General features: G+C 32.8%; 1 long non-coding RNA gene across 1 annotated transcript; it reads right to left on the bottom strand.

Moving 5' to 3' along the window:
• Positions 1-11,453: 11,453 nt before the first annotated feature.
• On the bottom strand, positions 11,454-19,185 carry LOC127703769 (uncharacterized). The gene is made up of 2 exons (XR_007983036.1): positions 19,047-19,185; positions 11,454-13,158 (listed from the first exon to the last, which is right to left on the bottom strand). It is a non-coding gene; the product is annotated as an uncharacterized LOC127703769 (long non-coding RNA).
• Positions 19,186-21,491: the final 2,306 nt, after the last annotated feature.

Genomic DNA, 21,491 nt, shown 5'->3' with positions numbered 1-21,491 from the left:
ACGGCCAGAGAGATAGGTTGATTCCTAAAAAAAAATGCAAACTTTTGGTAAACAGAATTTTAATCAGACAGTCGTCGACTTTCCTATTGGCTTATAGTTAACATCTCTGTTAAGTTACTCATCTAGCATGTTTATTACAATTCAACTTGTTTATATGATGAAATATATGAAGAAATCGTAAAATTTGGAAAATTATAATGGTAAGTAGGAACTGTCAGTCCGCTATAGGACCATCCGCTAAATAGTCAGGTTTATGCAATTAAATAATACAATGTTAGATGTACATTTTCAGTTCATAGTTTACGTCAAAAATCTACTAATGTTGCAACTCCTTTTGGCAGAGTTGACATTAGAAGGATCTTGGCTTTTCTGATGATTTCTTTTGTAAGATTGTTCATCTATCTAGAGTGATTAATAATCCACACACAAAAGTGACAGTCTATCGTATAGTGTATGAGAATTGGTATCCTCCGTTTAAAAATAAAAAAAAATCTTTATTTGACAAACGATCTGCGTAATTAGCTAAATTACTTGCATACCCCCCCCCCTTTTTTGTCCCTTTTTATGTTAAAGGTTCAACTAAAACTGTCTATAATTGATTGAATTTTTAGGCAACAGTAGTTAACCGATGTCACACATACACTAGGAAGATGGTTTATTCCCGATTGTCCCACTTTTTTAAAAATTTTAGATTTCTGATGTCAATACCTTAATTTTACTTAACTTTTCTCTAAAGTTTTTAAATAAATTTAGAAATAATGCATGCATTTGAAAAAAAGTATAAAATTTACACTCTACGCTCTACACGCACATGTTGATGGAGAGATGTTGCCACTAGTCTTTGTAATTTTACTTGGGAAGTCAAATGACATTAACACAACATTCTCTACACTTCTGAAGTCTGCTTACACCCAACGTCAGATTCACCAGAATCAAACAACTTTCTTTATTGATAACGAAGCTGCTGTTCAGAATTCTGCCAGAGCAGCCTTTAACAGAATCACTATTAAAGACTGTTTTTCCAATATACCCAGTGTGTTTGCCGTAAAATGCAGTCAACAGGACTCGTCACCAACTATAAAGAGCAACAGTCTTCCACCAACGTGTACGCAGGGCAGCAGTTCGTCCACTGGTACCAGACGCCTGGTTCCATCTAAAAACCTGGAAATTTCGGACAAATAACACTACGTTTCAGGACTACATGTATGTCACAACATACTGGGTTGAAAGCAACATCATTCAGTATCTAGCCGGGGGGAGGGGGTTAAGACCAACAAAGAGAAGACAATACAAACAAATCAATCAACACGAACTCAAATATCGTCTGCAAAATGCCGCAGTTTGTGCTTTTTGTGCTTTTTTTAGTCCCCTACCAACGTAGTGCTTGAAGATGTTGATTTAATATTTGGTGTATTGTTTTATCACGACAAGATACAGATCAAGTTCGAATTGTGCTAAATATGTGTTATTTTATGACATCATATTATATTCTATTTTTGATGATACTTCAATTGCTACTATTACATGTAAAATATATACATATTATTATTTGTTCATGTTTATTTTTATATTTTATAAGTTACATTGATTAGTAACCTGTAATTAACTGCTACATACTATAAAAACAAATTAATCACTAACAAAACAATTCCTGATTGTCCCACATTTAAACTTCCCAATTGTCCCACAAACATATTCCCACAAAATTTCATAACTATGTTACCTGCCGGTAATTTCAAAAAATGGGACAATCGGGAAGACACCAGGATGATACATAAGGACAGAGATTGGGGAAAACCCGCTTAGATGATGATGATGATTATGATGGATGGCTGCTTAACGTCCGGCGGCAAATTAAAATGCATATTCAGGACGAGAACGTGTTAATGTAATATGAATATTAAACCTGCTTTGTACTAGACCGACACGCTGAGCCGGATTTTTAACGTGCAAGTTCACAAGGTAACAGTTCGCAGGAAGACATACCGTATAGCGGTTTTTTCGCGGGCGTAAAATTTCGCGATTTAGGGGCAACAAAGTATACGAAAAATTTTGGCGGATTCATAATTCCCAATTAAATATTTTTGCGGATACTGAAATGGTTGCAGTAAAAAACAGAAATCATTTAATCAAGTGTCTACTGTTATGGTTAAATGGGTTATTTTACCTGAATTACGTCATATTTTTTTTATTATTTTCTGATAAATTTAATCAATAGAATATTTGTCACAGGTAAACAAACTTCTTGTAAATGTTTCAGTTGATTAGTTACGAAATTGACCGGACTTTAACTCATTAGGTTATAAAATTATCAAAAGTGGCTTACAACTCTTGTAGAGGTGACTCTTAAAAAAAATAGTGTCTATATAATTAGACACTAATTAACAAGGATAAAATACCTGACAAAGTACCTTATATTTTTACATGATTTGACACTAAATAATAAGGGTATACAGTTTAATTAGAATTCACGACGTCATTTTATAAAATACATATATGTATAGTGCCCTTTTGGCGTTGATGTTGTTAAGTTGATTAACAGATACCGTTATTGATCTGCCGACCGAGAAAAAAAAATGGATCGATCACAAAACGCTTTAACAATTAGAAAGTATCGAACGTATGCATAAATTTCTCGCGGAATTTATTTTCGCGATTTTCATTTATCCGCCAAAATAAGCGAAAATAAACACCCCGCAAAAATAACCCGCTATACGGTATCACCTTACCCGGACACATTATTCTGACCCCCGAGTCGACCAGTCTTTGCTCTTTCTCCGTAGTACCGCGTGCTTAGCGAATAAGCAGCCAATACCAATTTTAAAGTCTTTGGTTTGACCCGGCCGGGTTAGTACCCACGACTTCCCGTACGTGAGGCGGTATCACCCGCTTAGAAATTAGGTTTATGCAACTGAATGATACAATTTTAAAGTACTTTTTCTTTTAACTTTTTATTTAATCATCTAACAATCAACTCCTGACATTAGAAGCTTTTAGTTTTGGTTTTTCTATATAGTTCTATTATTACGTATTTCATCAGCTTTTCTCTCTTTTTCAGAGTCATACAAATTCCACACACCACATAATTATATATCGTTTAGTGTACGACACCGATAACCTGCGTGTTAAACGTGTTCTTTTAAGCAAAATAAAATCAACGACATTATAAAAAAGCTAATCAAATATTCCAGGTCTATAATTTGCTACGCAAGACGGGTTTTTAGTCTACATCAAACTCGTCATTGGTGCTCGAATCAAAACAGTTTAGAATATATTTCTAATGGACTTTCCAAGTATAAAAGAATTTGTATTTTAAATGAGATCAAAATATTGATTAGATAAATTACACCACACCTTAAAAACATGAAATTAACAAGAATTGGTAGGGGGTAACGATTATTTCCCAATATATACTTGATCAAGTTTAATGAAAAACTGCAAATTTAATTGTTTTGTAATACAATAATTGAAGTAATTGTAGTAATGTGGGAGTCGATTTCTATGGATTTTCTCTCAAAATTATATAATGCTTCTTTTGATAAGCGATACATTTTACTTACGTGGGTAGTATGTTTATGTTTATGCTTTAAAAGACAAAATCATTACAACAAAAATATTACAAATTGCAGCTGGCTGATAAAGTTCGTGTTTCCGAACACTTTAGATTACCACAGGTATATATATAATCATAGATAGACGTATATTTAGTGGTGTGTTTAGTGCGCAATTTTGGATTACTAATAACTTTGATTAGAAACACTCGGTGTGCACTTTTGGATTAAATTTCAGTGGAAACGTGTAGACCAAATGTTTGGTCAGCCACTGTTGGAAGGATATAAAGGACATTAAAGCAAAAAATCTATACACAACATTACCGGCTGAAATCACAGTTATTGTGTAAACCAGACTTCCGTCTTATATACATAAAACTCATCACCGATGCCCGAATCAAAGCAGTTGTTGGAAGAGAAAATGAATCACAAAATTACAAAGTTGAAGTTCATTCAAACTAAAAATTAGTGATCCTATTTCTTATAGTACCTGCAAAACAGACCAAACAACAAAAACTTAACATTGTCCAATTAACCATGAAAATGAGGTCAAGTTCAAATGAACCCTGTCAGACAGATATGTATTTCTTACATTCAGTCCATACACCAAATCTAGTTGACCTAGTGCTTAAAGTAACCGATAAACTGACAATCCCATTAAAAATAAACATTGTTCAATGAACCATGAAAGTGAGTTACTGTGAAAGTACTGTTATTCGTGGGTATCAATTTTCGTGGATTGAGCAAAAGTTACATGTTCGTGGGTTCTTAAATTCGTGGATTTTAGTTTTCTGAGAAAAAAAAATTCGGGTGAATAATTTGAACCCATCAGTAACAAAGATCCTTGAAAATAATCATATGGTGTTCATTTTCACTTACTTGTTCATTTTTCATTTCTGACAACGTTCATCAAATTTTTAATAAAATAATTGCTTTCAGAAATAAGCTGATTCATCTCTGCATACAAATTGTCTCGATTGAATAAATTGCAAGTAAACATTTTAATTGATGCATTAACCCGAGATCGAATGATCAACAGATTAACTATCATCAAAGGTGTTAATTGGGCCATAAACATGTTATTAAATAAAAAAGGTTGCATGAAAAATGCTACAAATGTTCTTTGAATTAATAAATATGAAATAACATAGCAAGCCTAATATGAATTGATTATTTTTTTTAATAATGTGGAGATAAAATGAACACTTCATCATCATATATCATCAAAGGAAGTCTGACTTTCAACTTCCATGACTAATTTTTCATGAGAATTAAAAGTTTAAAGTCGTACAACTTAGATGTTTTAAAGATTAAAATCCTGTCTGAAGTTGTACATGCTACACTGGTGCTACGCCACTGCATACATGGTTCATAATGTGCTTGCTGATATTCGATGTTTTCTCTAGATTATATGCCCATATCCATGTAGTGAAACATACACAGTATCTTTCATTGTCTTGATTAGGACAACAGTTGTTATATTTCGTTGGACACTTAAATTCGTGCATAAAGCCATCCACGAAAACCACGAAAATTGGTACCCCACGAATAAAAGTACTTTCACAGTAGGTTAAATGAAACCTGTCAGTTGGACATGTACACCATACAATCATTCCATACACCTTATAGAGTTGACCTAATGGTTATAGTATCTGAAATATGGATTTTACCACGTAAACTTAACCTTGATCACTGATCCATAAATGAGGTCAAGGTCAGATGAACCCTGTATGACAACCATGTATACCTTGCAAAGAAGCCATATACCAAATATTATAGTTCTATTACTCATAATAAGTGAGTTTTTCACATGAAAAAACTCTTTTTTTCAAGCAGTCACTGAACTATGAAAATGAGGTCAAGGACTATGAACATATGACAGAATGAAACTTTGTAACATAAGGTATCTGCAAACAAAATATGAAGCATACTGGTCTTCTACTTTCTGATATAAAAAGCTTTATACAAATAGCTTACGATGTCGCCGCCGGATTCTAATTCCTATGTCTCGTATTCTGTGACAAAATCGAGTAAAAAATCGATAAGCTTTGGATTTAAATAAATCTTAAAAGATGCCTAAAAAATTAAATACTTTGAAAATGAAACCCTCAGGGGCTAACAGTCTACAATCGCCTTGGGTTAACGTTTGCTAACGGGACGTCTTTTGTTCTTTCACATGCACTGCCAGCATTGATGACTTAATTGTAGCTTTAAACATTACTAGTATACAAAATCTTCTATTATCAAGGATAAATATTGAATAAAAGTTATTAAAAAATATCTTTTTTTACTTGAAATAAAATGTCAATACACGTCAAACTCCTGCTTCATGTTTTGTGTTTTTAGCTTTCCTGGCGTCCGTCGTCGTTAACTTTTCCAAAAATCTTCTCCTCTGAAACTACAAGGCCAAAGTTAACCAAACTTGGCGACAATCATCATTAGGGTTACTAGTTTAAAAATGTGTCCGATGACCCCCCCCCCCTTTCCCCCTGCCAACCAAGATGGACGACATGGCTAAAATAGAACATAGGGGTAAAACACTAGTTTTGTCTATTTTACGTCAAAACTGTCAGACGACTTCTTATAGAAGTTATTGTCGTTAAATGACAAATTTTACAATTTTTTTTCATTTTTGATAGAGAGAAACTTTAAATTGCGAAAAATGATCAGCAAGACAAGTTCTACAAATAAATCTAATGGTCGAAATCGACAGTCGACTCCTTATTAGAGTTATTCCCATTTGATGACGATTTTTACCATTTTTTGCGTTTTTGCCTTTTATCTTAAAAATTATAATAGACAGATAGAAACTAGAATGAGCAAAAATAGTCAACAAGACAAGATCGAGGTAATCGTCCGACGTTTTCTTATTGGAGTTATTGCCCTTTAATGACGATTTTAACCTTTCTTTTTTCGTTTTGCCTTATATGATAAAAATTATAATAGATAGATAGACACTTTAAATCACAAATATTATCAGCAAGGCAAGATCTACTAACAAGTCAAATTTTGCCGATATAGTTAGTAGACTGTCACTCTATATAGGAGTGATTGCCCTTAAATGAGGATTTTTTTTTACCTATTTGTGTTTTGAGCAAAAACTAAAGAAGATCTAAACAGACTAAATGATCAGCAATACAAAATCAACAAAACAGAGATTATTGTCATGAATTCTATTCTCGTCTACAATGTTTGAGAGTGTCCTTTGTTGAATATGCACATAGATCAAGGTGAGCGACACAGACTCTTTAGAGCCTCTAGTTTAAAGTTATTGATGATTATTGATAGGGCTGTCATGCATCTACCTTACCTTTATTTTCTTTTTGTTGCTCTTGTATCCTATCAAATGTATTAATCACATAAACCTGATACTAAGACCAACAAATCATTTTGTTATGGAAAATTATTTACGTTATGAAAATTCGTAGTACGTACAATACAATGTAAATTCGTAATACATGCAGTACAACTCAACTTTGTAGTTCATAAAATACAGTCAGTAAGATGCATGAATGTCCTTTCATTGGAGGTTTTTAGTTTGAAGTACAATAGTGCACCGATTGGTTAGATAACTGATGGAGTTGAAGATTTTTTGTACGAATAGTTCTAGTTTTTCCTACTTTTTTTTATTTTGAAGATGCATTACTTTCTTTATGTAAGCAATAGACTATTTTCATATAACTGACTTTTGACTCCGGATTATATAATTTTTCGACAGGTTACCTAATCGGTGGTAGGACATCCTGGGGTACTTGGTCAAGTAAGAGCAACCAAAAGAAGTACAAGAGTGCAAATGCTGAAATGTCTCGCCTGTTTAACTGACCATTGATTTTATGTTTAAAGTCTGAGATAAAGGTTTTACTACAAGTATCACATAAACTTAACATTTTTAAAGATCCATGACAATGAAGTCAATGTCAGATAAAAACTGTCACACAGACATGTACACCTTACAATCATTCCATACACCAATTATAGTTGACCAATTTGATCTTTCGAAGTAAATAGACGCAGATATATAAACCATGAGACGACTGGATGCAAAGCAATACTAATTAAATGCTAAGAAATGATTAAAGCGAATTAAATTAAAACATTTAATTTTGGCAAATTATTACAATTTCATATGAAAAAACAATAATAGACGTTAAAGTTAATTCAATCAATGTTCAGCACCATTTATCAACAACACTTTGCTCACACGTCTATATCCAGCGGGTAACAATAAATCTGAAACGTCTGAATCCATTGCGAATTAATCCGAATCCAATTTATCGGTTATTAACTATGTTGCTCGATCGTCCTTTAATCACTCAATTACATTGTAAATTCGTCTATTCACAGTAACAAATCAGCAAGGAACAAACGCTGAAAAATAAAACTTCCACAGAAAATGAGAATAAAACTACTGATCATAAATATTGGGTGGGAGCAATAATGGGAGGGTAAGTTTTCGGCTATCAACGGCAGAATGAAAAACTTTAAATTCCTTTAAATCGCAAGTCTATAAAGGAACCAATCAAAATTCATTGTTTATTATAAAATTCATAACAAGTTGTATCATTAGCTAAATGTAAAGAACCGAAATTTCTACAAATAAATCTAATGGTCGAAATCGACAGTCGACTCCTTATTAGAGTTATTCCCATTTGATGACGATTTTTACCATTTTTTGCGTTTTTGCCTTTTATCTTAAAAATTATAATAGACAGATAGAAACTAGAATGAGCAAAAATAGTCAACAAGACAAGATCGAGGTTATCGTCCGACGTTTTCTTATTGGAGTTATTGCCCTTTAATGACGATTTTAACCTTTCTTTTTTCGTTTTGCCTTATATGATAAAAATTATAATAGATAGATAGACACTTTAAATCACAAATATTATCAGCAAGGCAAGATCTACTAACAAGTCAAATTTTGCCGATATAGTTAGTAGACTGTCACTCTTTATAGGAGTGATTGCCCTTAAATGAGGATTTTTTTTTTACCTATTTGTGTTTTGAGCAAAAACTAAAGAAGATCTAAACAGACTAAATGATCAGCAATACAAAATCAACAAAACAGAGATTATTGTCATGAATTCTATTCTCGTCTACAATGTTTGAGAGTGTCCTTTGTTGAATATGCACATAGATCAAGGTGAGCGACACAGACTCTTTAGAGCCTCTAGTTTAAAGTTATTGATGATTATTGATAGGGCTGTCATGCATCTATCTTACATTTATTTTCCTTTTGTTGCTCTTGTATCCTATCAAATGTATTAATCACATAAACCTGATACTAAGACCAACAAATCATTTTGTTATGGAAAATTACTTACGTTATGAAAATTCGTAGTACGTACAATACAATGTAAATTCGTAATACATGCAGTACAACTCAACTTTGTAGTTCATAAAATACAGTCAGTAAGATGCATGAATGTCCTTTCATTGGAGGTGTTTAGTTTGAAGTACAATAGTGCACCGATTGGTTAGATAACTGATGGAGTTGAAGATTTTTTGTACGAATAGTTCTAGTTTTTCCTACTTTTTTTTATTTTGAAGATGCATTACTTTCTTTATGTAAGCAATAGACTATTTTCATATAACTGACTTTTGACTCCGGATTATATAATTTTTCGACAGGTTACCTAATCGGTGGTAGGACATCCTGGGGTACTTGGTCAAGTAAGAGCAACCAAAAGAAGTACAAGAGTGCAAATGCTGAAATGTCTCGCCTGTTTAACTGACCATTGATTTTATGTTTAAAGTCTGAGATAAAGGTTTTACTACAAGTATCACATAAACTTAACATTTTTAAAGATCCATGACAATGAAGTCAATGTCAGATAAAAACTGTCACACAGACATGTACACCTTACAATCATTCCATACACCAATTATAGTTGACCAATTTGATCTTTCGAAGTAAATAGACGCAGATATATAAACCATGAGACGACTGGATGCAAAGCAATACTAATTAAATGCTAAGAAATGATTAAAGCGAATTAAATTAAAACATTTAATTTTGGCAAATTATTACAATTTCATATGAAAAAACAATAATAGACGTTAAAGTTAATTCAATCAATGTTCAGCACCATTTATCAACAACACTTTGCTCACACGTCTATATCCAGCGGGTAACAATAAATCTGAAACGTCTGAATCCATTGCGAATTAATCCGAATCCAATTTATCAGTTATTAACTATGTTGCTCGATCGTCCTTTAATCACTCAATTACATTGTAAATTCGTCTATTCACAGTAACAAATCAGCAAGGAACAAACGCTGAAAAATAAAACTTCCACAGAAAATGAGAATAAAACTACTGATCATAAATATTGGGTGGGAGCAATAATGGGAGGGTAAGTTTTCGGCTATCAACGGCAGAATGAAAAACTTTAAATTCCTTTAAATCGCAAGTCTATAAAGGAACCAATCAAAATTCATTGTTTATTATAAAATTCATAACAAGTTGTATCATTAGCTAAATGTAAAGAACCGAAATTTCTACAAATAAATCTAATGGTCGAAATCGACAGTCGACTCCTTATTAGAGTTATTCCCATTTGATGACGATTTTTACCATTTTTTGCGTTTTTGCCTTTTATCTTAAAAATTATAATAGACAGATAGAAACTAGAATGAGCAAAAATAGTCAACAAGACAAGATCGAGGTAATCGTCCGACGTTTTCTTATTGGAGTTATTGCCCTTTAATGACGATTTTAACCTTTCTTTTTTCGTTTTGCCTTATATGATAAAAATTATAATAGATAGATAGACACTTTAAATCACAAATATTATCAGCAAGGCAAGATCTACTAACAAGTCAAATTTTGCCGATATAGTTAGTAGACTGTCACTCTTTATAGGAGTGATTGCCCTTAAATGAGGATTTTTTTTTTACCTATTTGTGTTTTGAGCAAAAACTAAAGAAGATCTAAACAGACTAAATGATCAGCAATACAAAATCAACAAAACAGAGATTATTGTCATGAATTCTATTCTCGTCTACAATGTTTGAGAGTGTCCTTTGTTGAATATGCACATAGATCAAGGTGAGCGACACAGACTCTTTAGAGCCTCTAGTTTAAAGTTATTGATGATTATTGATAGTGCTGTCATGCATCTATCTTACATTTATTTTCCTTTTGTTGCTCTTGTATCCTATCAAATGTATTAATCACATAAACCTGATACTAAGACCAACAAATCATTTTGTTATGGAAAATTACTTACGTTATGAAAATTCGTAGTACGTACAATACAATGTAAATTCGTAATACATGCAGTACAACTCAACTTTGTAGTTCATAAAATACAGTCAGTAAGATGCATGAATGTCCTTTCATTGGAGGTTTTTAGTTTGAAGTACAATAGTGCACCGATTGGTTAGATAACTGATGGAGTTGAAGATTTTTTGTACGAATAGTTCTAGTTTTTCCTACTTTTTTTTATTTTGAAGATGCATTACTTTCTTTATGTAAGCAATAGACTATTTTCATATAACTGACTTTTGACTCCGGATTATATAATTTTTCGACAGGTTACCTAATCGGTGGTAGGACATCCTGGGGTACTTGGTCAAGTAAGAGCAACCAAAAGAAGTACAAGAGTGCAAATGCTGAAATGTCTCGCCTGTTTAACTGACCATTGATTTTATGTTTAAAGTCTGAGATAAAGGTTTTACTACAAGTATCACATAAACTTAACATTTTTAAAGATCCATGACAATGAAGTCAATGTCAGATAAAAACTGTCACACAGACATGTACACCTTACAATCATTCCATACACCAATTATAGTTGACCAATTTGATCTTTCGAAGTAAATAGACGCAGATATATAAACCATGAGACGACTGGATGCAAGGAATACTAATTAAATGCTAAGAAATGATTAAAGCGAATTAAATTAAAACATTTAATTTTGGCAAATTATTACAATTTCATATGAAAAAACAATAATAGACGTTAAAGTTAATTCAATCAATGTTCAGCACCATTTATCAACAACACTTTGCTCACACGTCTATATCCAGCGGGTAACAATAAATCTGAAACGTCTGAATTCATTGCGAATTAATCCGAATCCAATTTATCAGTTATTAACTATGTTGCTCGATCGTCCTTTAATCACTCAATTACATTGTAAATTCGTCTATTCACAGTAACAAATCAGCAAGGAACAAACGCTGAAAAATAAAACTTCCACAGAAAATGAGAATAAAACTACTGATCATAAATATTGGGTGGGAGCAATAATGGGAGGGTAAGTTTTCGGCTATCAACGGTAGAATGAAAAACTTTTAATTCCTTTAAATCGCAAGTCTATAAAGGAACCAATCAAAATTCATTGTTTATTATAAAATTCATAACAAGTTGTATCATTAGCTAAATGTAAAGAACCGAAATAAATCGAACAGTATAAAGTCTATTTCTTTAATCTCTAGTCGCAAATTATATATTTTTAATTAATTAAAAATAGCACAATTTGCTCTTTCGAAGTAAATAGACGCAGATATATAAACCATGAGACGACTGGATGCAAAGCAATACTAATTAAATGCTAAGAAATAATTAAAGCGAATTAAATTAAAACATTTAGTTTTGGCAAATTATTACAATTTCATATGAAAAAACAATAATAGACGTTAAAGTTAATTCAATCAATGTTCAGCACCAAAAAACCAACGGCCAAACAGAGAACAAAGCACATTGATTGATAATAAACAAAATTTAAAAGCTATTTAAGTTACCGGGCTCATAAAGCCATGTTTCACCTTATACAAAGATCAGAATGAAAACAAAAATAATAATAATACCGACATGAATGGTCAGAAATCAAAAAATATCACTGACATGAATGGTCAGATATTTCTAACAAAAATATGATAATACCGACATGAATGGTCAGATATCAAAAAATACTACTGACATGAATGGTCAGATCTTTCTGACAAGAATGGTCAGAAAACAAAATAACCCATTAAGGATATATACAAATCACCCACTACTGTAAGCACAATTAAACAAAATTGGTACAGAATAAGATTGCTCCTTCTGTTTAACAGTAACAAGATGAGACTAAACATCCTCTTGTTTAACAATGAGCCAATACTTGAACAAAAAAATTAGTCAACTTTAAATTACCAAAATAATTCAAATGTAACTTACAGATGGGTGAATAAAGTTCACAAACTTGCATCCCAAACTTCAAAAAAGGTTTATAAGTAGCTACAAACTGAACACCACGTTTAAAGCATAAACTTCTTAATCTAGAATTAATAGTGGTGACAAAATAACATGTATTCTGAAAATCAAGTAAACGTGGAATAATTGCTGACATAACTATTACAGTATGTGGCTTAACTAATTTCTCAATTGTAGAGATAAGCACGTTATAGGCTATATCAAAATCAGCAACCTCATAGGTACCAACATTATTGGTTCCTACATGCACCAGAATTATATCATAATTTACCTGAATTGTTCCACAATTAAGCAAATTTATTATGTCCCAAATATTTGCTCCAGGAAAGGCTTGCAAGTGACACCTTCTAATAGTTTTAACATGCTTGGCTATGGAATCGCACACCAGAGTAGACCTAGAATCTATAAAAAGCAAATTTATTTTAAAATAAAGTTTTTAATTTGTTCCGCTACATTGATTTTATCAGACAAAGAACTGACAATATATTTAGTATAGCAATTGCTCTTCCAATCACCCATCAATTGGATAGAACTAGGAGAAACCCCTGCTTTCGAAGCCAACGTTGCTCCACCTCTACGGAAACTATGGGAAGAAAATAATTTTGGATTTAACCCAATTTTACAAAGTAATTCTCTCAGTTTATTCTGAAACTGGTTATAAGTAATTGGCATGCATTTCCCCTTTTTTGTACAAGAAAAAGCGGCACCATCCGAAGAGCAAGGATTTAAAGAACACATCATTTTATACGCATTTACAAAGCAAAATTTAGATAATGGATATGCAAGCAAAGGTATCCTTAAAATACGATTACCCAACTGAATTGTTTTTGTCCATTTGAATGCAACTATTATAAGTGACGGAAAGACTGTAACATCACCTCTGCATAGCTGTTTGTTTTTGTCAAATTTCTTGGTTGATACTGGAACTAAATTAGACTTCCTGCTTAAAAGTAATAAAGCAAAAAGAAATAAACACCAATATGTCGCATCAAGAGGAGTATTCAAATTCAAATGTTCACGAAATTTTCCTAGAATTTCTAAAGTAATAGGAAATGCCTGTTTAGGTAAATGTTTTAATTTCCTATCTAACCCTTTCATCGCCAATTTCAATTCGTAAGACGAAAACACATCCACATGTAATCCTAACAACAGGAAAAGAATTTTAATTCCATTTAAATAATTGCGAATAGATTGAGCTGATCTGAAACTTCTACTGAGAAACTCCGAATAAGTGCATAATAACTCAGCATTAATATCAAACGGTTCTAAATGAAAGTAATTACAAAACAATAAATAGGCTCTCCACAGCGTTTTAAAATTAACCAAAGTACCTTTCGCAAAAGCCGAAATCCTAGTCAAAAAACATATCTCCTCTTAGCACTTGCAAATCTACAAATACATGAATAAGCAATTACCAAATATGTTCAAACTGAAACAATTCTTTAGGAAAAAAATCTCTAGATAGAAACATGCCTTTTGTCCTCTCGTAAAATTCTAACTGAAATTTATAACCTAAATCCCATCTAGACAAAAGATCCGGTAAACGGTTATCGCAACCTGAAATATGTATAGCTTTTAACTCAAAATTATTTAAAGCTGCAATCCAACAAACTTCCCGCAAACACGACTGCAGGAACACATTTCTGGTAGCGCCTGTATTCAAAACACGAACTGAAACCAAATTATCGCAATAAATAACCACCTTTAAATTTGTAAAATGTTTACCCCATAGTTTTAAGGCTACTACAATCGTCAACATCTCGAATAAATTTATATGCAAATTTTGATCTAAAATGAACTCCGGAAATGAACAGTGAAAGTGGGTCCTACTACAAAGCGCCCGGGAGCGCCCGGGTGAAGTAAAAGCGCCCGGGGAAGAAAATTAAGCGCCCGAGGAAAAGAAAAGGCACCCGGGGAAAATATATAGATATTGTATTGGCATGAGACAACTTTGTGTCGATGAAATAAGTTATGTATATTGATTTTTTTTTTAAATTTTAGACAAGTAATTTGCAAATTCAGATAATAGACATTTGTAATAAAGCACAAAAACAAGTATGAATGTTTCAATTTTAACAAAATATTGAATAATATTTCGAAAGACAGATAATAATGGATTACAGTTAATGCTGAAGATTTATAAAATGTTAGACATCAAAAGACGTGTTTTTTTCAAAAACGATATCAAAATGAAAAATGCAAAAAACAACTTAAATTTCACAGATAAACATTAATTTTATAAAACAATTATACTATGCATGTTAAAAGCAGGTGTTTGGTATAAAACAAATAACATTGAAACACCGATAAGCATTACAAATCGCATGCCGAGTATCTTCCGTCCATCCATCCGCCACATCCTGTCAAACATGCATCAACAGAAAACAATTGATCAGGATTTGAGAAATCATCAGACAAAATCATAGAAACCCCATTATAACCAGGCAAAAATTCATGCCACCACAATAAGTCAAGTTTAAAATCAGCTTGAATGACTAATTTCCCTTTATCAGGAAAATCCCTTAACCAATTCAAAAGTCTTGAGACAAAAATTCGGCCAGAACGCACACATTGAGATACAAAATTTAATTTTCCCAGCAATGATTGTAATTCTCTCTTTGTACAATCTGTGCTACAGAGCCAATTCGAAACTAACTGCAGAATCTCTGCCAATCTTTGAGTATCACTGAAAAGAAATTGTCATATTCTCAGAATCAAATAAAATGCCAATAAATATCGTTTTTGTACTAGGCGGACAAGCTTTCTCAATTGATTCTTCAATGCCACACTTCTGTAAAATAAGACCCAATTTAGCATAAGCATCATCATTGCTGGAAGGAATATCACATCCAGCCAAATCATCTAAATAGTTCAAAATATCTACACCCATGTGTTGACATATAAATACAATAGCATTTGTTGTTCGCATACATATATATGCAGCAGATCTCAAACCCATTGTTAATACACGATCGTAATACAAGTGTCCTCTCCATTTGTAACCTAAGAGATGGATGTCACCGGGGTCTACGACTAATTATCTATAAGCCCGTTTCAGGTCCCTTTTAAACATTTTACAACCTTGACCTTTACTCTTAATTAACATAATAAAATCATCAACCGTGGGATACGAAACTGAAATTTCATCGCCTAAATATCGATCTTTGAAAATACCAGAATTAACCGCCTCGCCCTCTGGAAAGCTCAAATCAACAATTACCCTGCGTTCTATCGAATCCTTTTTTGGAACAGAATTTAAAAGAGATAAAGCTGAAGGACAGCTGAACGGATTTGCCTTAAATGGTCCAACAATTGCTTTATAAGAACTTTCTTTTTTCAAATATTTGGCAATATCATCTGGAAAATCAGTAGCCCCCGAATGATTACGGAAAAAAGTAGACCTGAACGGGCTCCCATCGTGACCCACCGGCCATCCATACTCCAAGAAGTCACAAACCTGAGCGTCACTATAATTCTGTAACAAGCTTCTTAACAAAAGAATATTAATTTTAGATTAAATTGGAATTCTACAACCCTGGAAATTGTACAATCCAGATTTTTTAACAATATTATGAATAGTTAGGGGACGACCATTTGATATTTTTTTTGGGGGGAATGGGGGGGGGGGGGGGGGGGGGGGGGCAGGAGGATTTTGAAAATAAATAACTCAGCCTTGATAATCACAAAAAATAAATGGTTTGTTCTGTGGTAGTTCGAAAATAAATAACCTGACTTAGAATGTATTGAAAATGAATAACTCGACAGGTCTTTAAGCCATTTTATAAATGCTATTCGAAAGTATATGGTGGCACCAGATTCTTCATAAAATTCATCTTTTTTCAAAAAAAAATTCGGGAAACACTTCCCAAATCTTTTAATAATAAAGGTATAAATATTATTTAAATATACTTGAAATGTCTGAAAATGGGTTTCATTTAACTTGAGGTATATTGGCTCAGGAACACTTACCTCACTTTTATTACAGGGCTGTAACTACATTGAGGCAAATGCCTTTATGTAGGAAATTTGAAAACCAAAAGCTTGTCTTCATATCAAATTGTTTTCACAGCGAGTGTTTGCAAGAAGCAAGTTCTCTTCTCCCTTGGACGTAGCACCTGTTTTTTCGGGATCAATGTTTCTTTAAATTTGTCTTTTGTTCATTGATTGCCCTTCTGTATTCTCTTAGTGTTGCATTCCTTTTGTGATTTAGTAATTTTGATTTCAAATTGGTCATGAGTTTTATTTTATTTAAGACTTTTTAGCTAATTTTACAACTTAACTTCTTTAAATTGTATCCCAGTTAAGAGCTACATAAAGTTGTAATTGAAATGTGTTATTAAAAATTACTTGACATAGTTATATCACTGATAATCAGCCCCCTCTTAACTTAATTTGAATAAAACCCCATATAATTTACAGGTATAAAAGATTTAAATTCTGCATGCCGAAACAACAACAAAAAAAAAAAAAAAAAAAACCAGCAGCCACATACTTAACTATGTGAATTACATTATCTTTATTCTTCATATTGGTCTTTTGATGTTGTCCATAAAAACTTAAGTCCTACGCTGAATCTATACATTTTGCTTTGAGACCCAAAAATTATTAAAACAGAATTTGCGTTTTCAGAATAAGAAAGGGTCTGGGAACGCCCAGAAAGCACGATTTTGCATCATTTGTTCTATAGTTTCTTTGGGCCTTCAGCGGCTTCAAAACCCTTCAAATTTTTTAAATATATTTGGCAATACTTTTAAAAGAGGCTAGTCACAGCCCAAACTCTAATACTGTGTATGTATGCAATACATGTATATGCAGTTTGGAATTCAGAAGATTCATTTCCACAGAGGATGATGATTAATTCTGATTAAATGGTACATTAATGACTTGACTGTACATGTATTATTTATAATAAAAAATGAATTTAAAAATTGTATGTTTTCAAATATTATTAATATAGTTATGAAAATAAATAATCAGTCACTTGTTTTAATGAAAATGAAAAATCTTGCTTCAACAGTGCAGAAAATAAATAATCTGTCCTCTTAGTTTACAAAAATAAATAACCGATCCAAAACAAATCCTCCTGCCCCCACCCCCTAGAATATCAAATGGTCGTCCCCTTACAAAATTTTGCATATCATGTGTACCCAAATAACTATTACAACAAAGATTACATTTAAGTGAATGTCTAGAACCCAATAAAGCTTTATGAAAATCAGGTAATTGAACATGTTAATTTAGTCAATCATTATGATGAGGACGTGCAGAAGAACATTCTGGATGATGACTTTTAAGTTTGTCTAATCTATAACAAGTGGCACAAAAATGATTAACCTCACGTTCAACACCTCTAATCATAATTTTATGCGGTGATGTTTTTGAACATTTATTCTTCTGAAATAAAGAACAATACCATAACGCAGGTGTCTTGGACTCTTTTTTACCACCAAAAGAAGGCTTCTTATCGAACTCCTGTTTAACATATTTAGACAGAAGAGGAACTTCCAAATTATCAGGAGTATCTTTCCAGGTTTTAACCCCCGTTTCAATTTGTCTCAAAAATGCAGCGTAGAAGTCAAGTAAAGGTTTCCACTGATAAATAGAAAAATAGAACTGTAATATACAATTTTCTTCAAAAGAGACAATCTAGTATTTCTCTCGTCACTTTTAATTTTGCTTGACCCAATTATTTCTAATTCTCCCGCAACAAACAGCTTTAAATCTAAATCTTGAAATGAAACAGATTTATTTATATATTCGTACTGAAGTGTAGTATGGGGCCAAGTTTGTGGATTCTGCACGTCATCGCTAGCTTTAGCAACCATACCCGATTTAACCTTTCGCTTTTTAAGTGATTTCTTTTTACATGACGAATCTGTACCTGATGTACTAGAAGTAGCATCATCAGTACTAGACTTGGATGAATCATAATCAGAACTATCAGATGATTCTGAAATTACTCGTGACTTGTGTTTTGTCACCCTAGAGCTACCCGGCTTTTTCAACTTTTTGGTCTTATCCAATTTAACCTTCGGGACATGAATACTGTCGTCCGAATCGGAATCTAAATATATTGTAATTGAACTTTTGAACTCTGCTTTTTTAAAGATTTTTTTAACGTTTGCGTAAATGCGAAGAAAAATCAAGCTCACTATCAGAACTATCTTGAGCAATTTCACTAGAATCGACTAACTCTATTAAATTATTCTTTTTTAAAATATCTGATAATTGTTTTTCTACTAATTTAGTCGAAACTTTCTTTTTTCTTAACTTTTCTAAATATATCTCACCCTTCCTTTTAAAACTTTTTGAGTCCCTGGTGTCTTTCCTTTTAGCTGGTTTTGTCTTCTTACCGGCTGTTTCAGTGGACTTTACTTCAGGTGCACTCGACTGGAGCTGGCGCGGTCTGCTAGACTTCTCGCCTACACCTTTCTCCTTGACTAAATCATTAAGTTTACTCGACTCCACACATTAACTTTTCAAGCGCGTTTTTGGAATTGCCCCCTGTTTTTCAAAATCGGCTTTTTCAAGCTTTCTTTCTTTTTCGGAAATGCTTACTTCTAAATTATGGATCCGATGTTCCAACCTATCTACTTCATAGTCAGGAGTAGTCTCATGATATAAAATATCAGATGTCGGGTCCGACACATCGAGTAGGTCCTCATGACCTAAACCAAATTCACTTATTAATTTATAATTTTTTCTTGCTTTATTTCGGGTTACAGGCATGATAAGCCTCCTGTGTAAGACACAGCAACTTGAAAAAATAGCAAATTCTTGCAACAAATGACTTGATAAAAAATTAAAAAGGAAAATTAATCAACAAAATAAGTACTTACGAAAAATAAAGTTACAAAAGTTTCATAGTTCAAATAAATCAAATGTAGTTGCCATGCCTCACAGGATGAACTTCTAACAGAAAACACCACATTAGTTTTCGGCTATCAACGGCAGAATGAAAAACTTTTAATTCCTTTAAATCACAAGTCTATAAAGGAACCAATCAAAATTCATTGTTATGTTATAAAATTCATAACAAGTTGTATCATTAGCTAAATGTAAAGAGCCGAAATAAATTGAACAGTATTAAGTCTATTTCTTTAATCTCTAGTCGCCAATTATATATTTTTAATCAATTAAAAATAGCACCATTGCTTATGGTAAGGGAGCTACCACTTGATTTTTATTGGGGGGCTAGGATGAAATTTGAAAAAAAGAGGCAGGACAGGAGTTTTGAGTAAAAAAAAAGACAGGATGAGCAACTTAGCAAAAAAAAAAGGCAGGATGACAATCTATGTAAAAAAAGTCAGGATAAACTAACAAAAAAAAAAGCAGGACCGAATAGAGCTCGAGTGAAAAATAAAAAGGCAGGACAGAGATTACAACTAAAAAAAAGGCAGGACAACATTTTTCATCCTAGCCCCCCCATAAAAATCAAAAGGTAGCTCCCTAATTGAAAAACAGTCCAAAACACAAAAACTTAACATTAACCAATGAACCATGAAAATGAGGTCAAGGTCAGATGATACTGGCTAGACAGACATTTCCATACACCAATTAAAGTTGACCTATTGCTATGGTAATTGAAAAACAGACCAAAACACAAAAAAAGGTCAGATGACACCGGCTTGACAGATATGTACACCTTACAATCATTCCATACACCAAACATAGTTGACATATTGCTTATAGTACTTGAAAAAAACACCAAAACACAAACACTTAACATTGACCAATGAACCATGAAAATGAGGTCAAGGTCAGATAATACCTGCCAGACAGACAGACATGTACACCTTACAATTGTTCCATACACCAAACATAGCTGACCTAGTATTGCTTACATTTCTTGATCAACAGACCAAAACACAAAAAATTAACAATGACCAATGAACCATGAAAATAAGGTCAAGGTTAGATGAAACATGCCAGTCTGACATGTACCCCTTACAATCATTTCATACACCACATATAGTTGACCTACTGCTTGTAGTATCTGAGAAACGGACCTAATCACGTAACTTTAACCTTGATCACTGACACATGAATTGAGGTCGAGGTTAGGTTAACCCTGTTTGACGGATGTGTAGACGTTGCAAGGAACCCATATACCAAATATATCTATCCTATTACTCATAATAAGTGAGAAATTTACATGACAAAAAAACTAATTTTTTTTCAAGCAGTCACTGAACCATGAAAATGAGGTCAAAGACAATGGGCATATGACAGACAGAAACTTAACATAAGGTATCTGCATACAAGGTATGAAGCATCAAGGTCTTCTACCTTCTGAAATATAAAGCTTGATACAAAAAGTTTCCGCTGCCACCGCTGGATAGTAATACTGTGTCTCACATACTGCGACTTTCGTCGCAGGCGAGACAAAAATCAAACATATAATCGGTGTAATTTAGGGGAAAAGTTTACTGTTTTCCGATGATTTTGTCGTGTATAGAAAACATTAAACAGAAAAATTTCCCCCAAAATTGAACCAATTGAAAGCTTGATTTTACTTCTTTACGTTGCTCTTACTCGACCCACTGAGTACCAGGATGTCCTACTACAGAGTAGGTAACCTGTCGAAACTCCGGAGTCAAAAGTTGATAATATGAAAATAGTCTATTGAATTTTTGTACATTCTTAGCATTTCTTCTTCTTTATAATTCAGCACCCCATCAACATACTGATGATACAATGCCAGACACTGATGTTACTATGATCTAATTTCTATT

This window comes from Mytilus californianus, unplaced genomic scaffold (assembly GCF_021869535.1).
Source record: "Mytilus californianus isolate M0D057914Y unplaced genomic scaffold, xbMytCali1.0.p SCAF_50, whole genome shotgun sequence".
Lineage (NCBI taxonomy): Eukaryota > Metazoa > Mollusca > Bivalvia > Mytilida > Mytilidae > Mytilus > Mytilus californianus.
The sequence above is the reverse complement of the archived record's forward strand: the minus strand, read 5'-3'. Positions and strand labels throughout refer to the sequence as shown.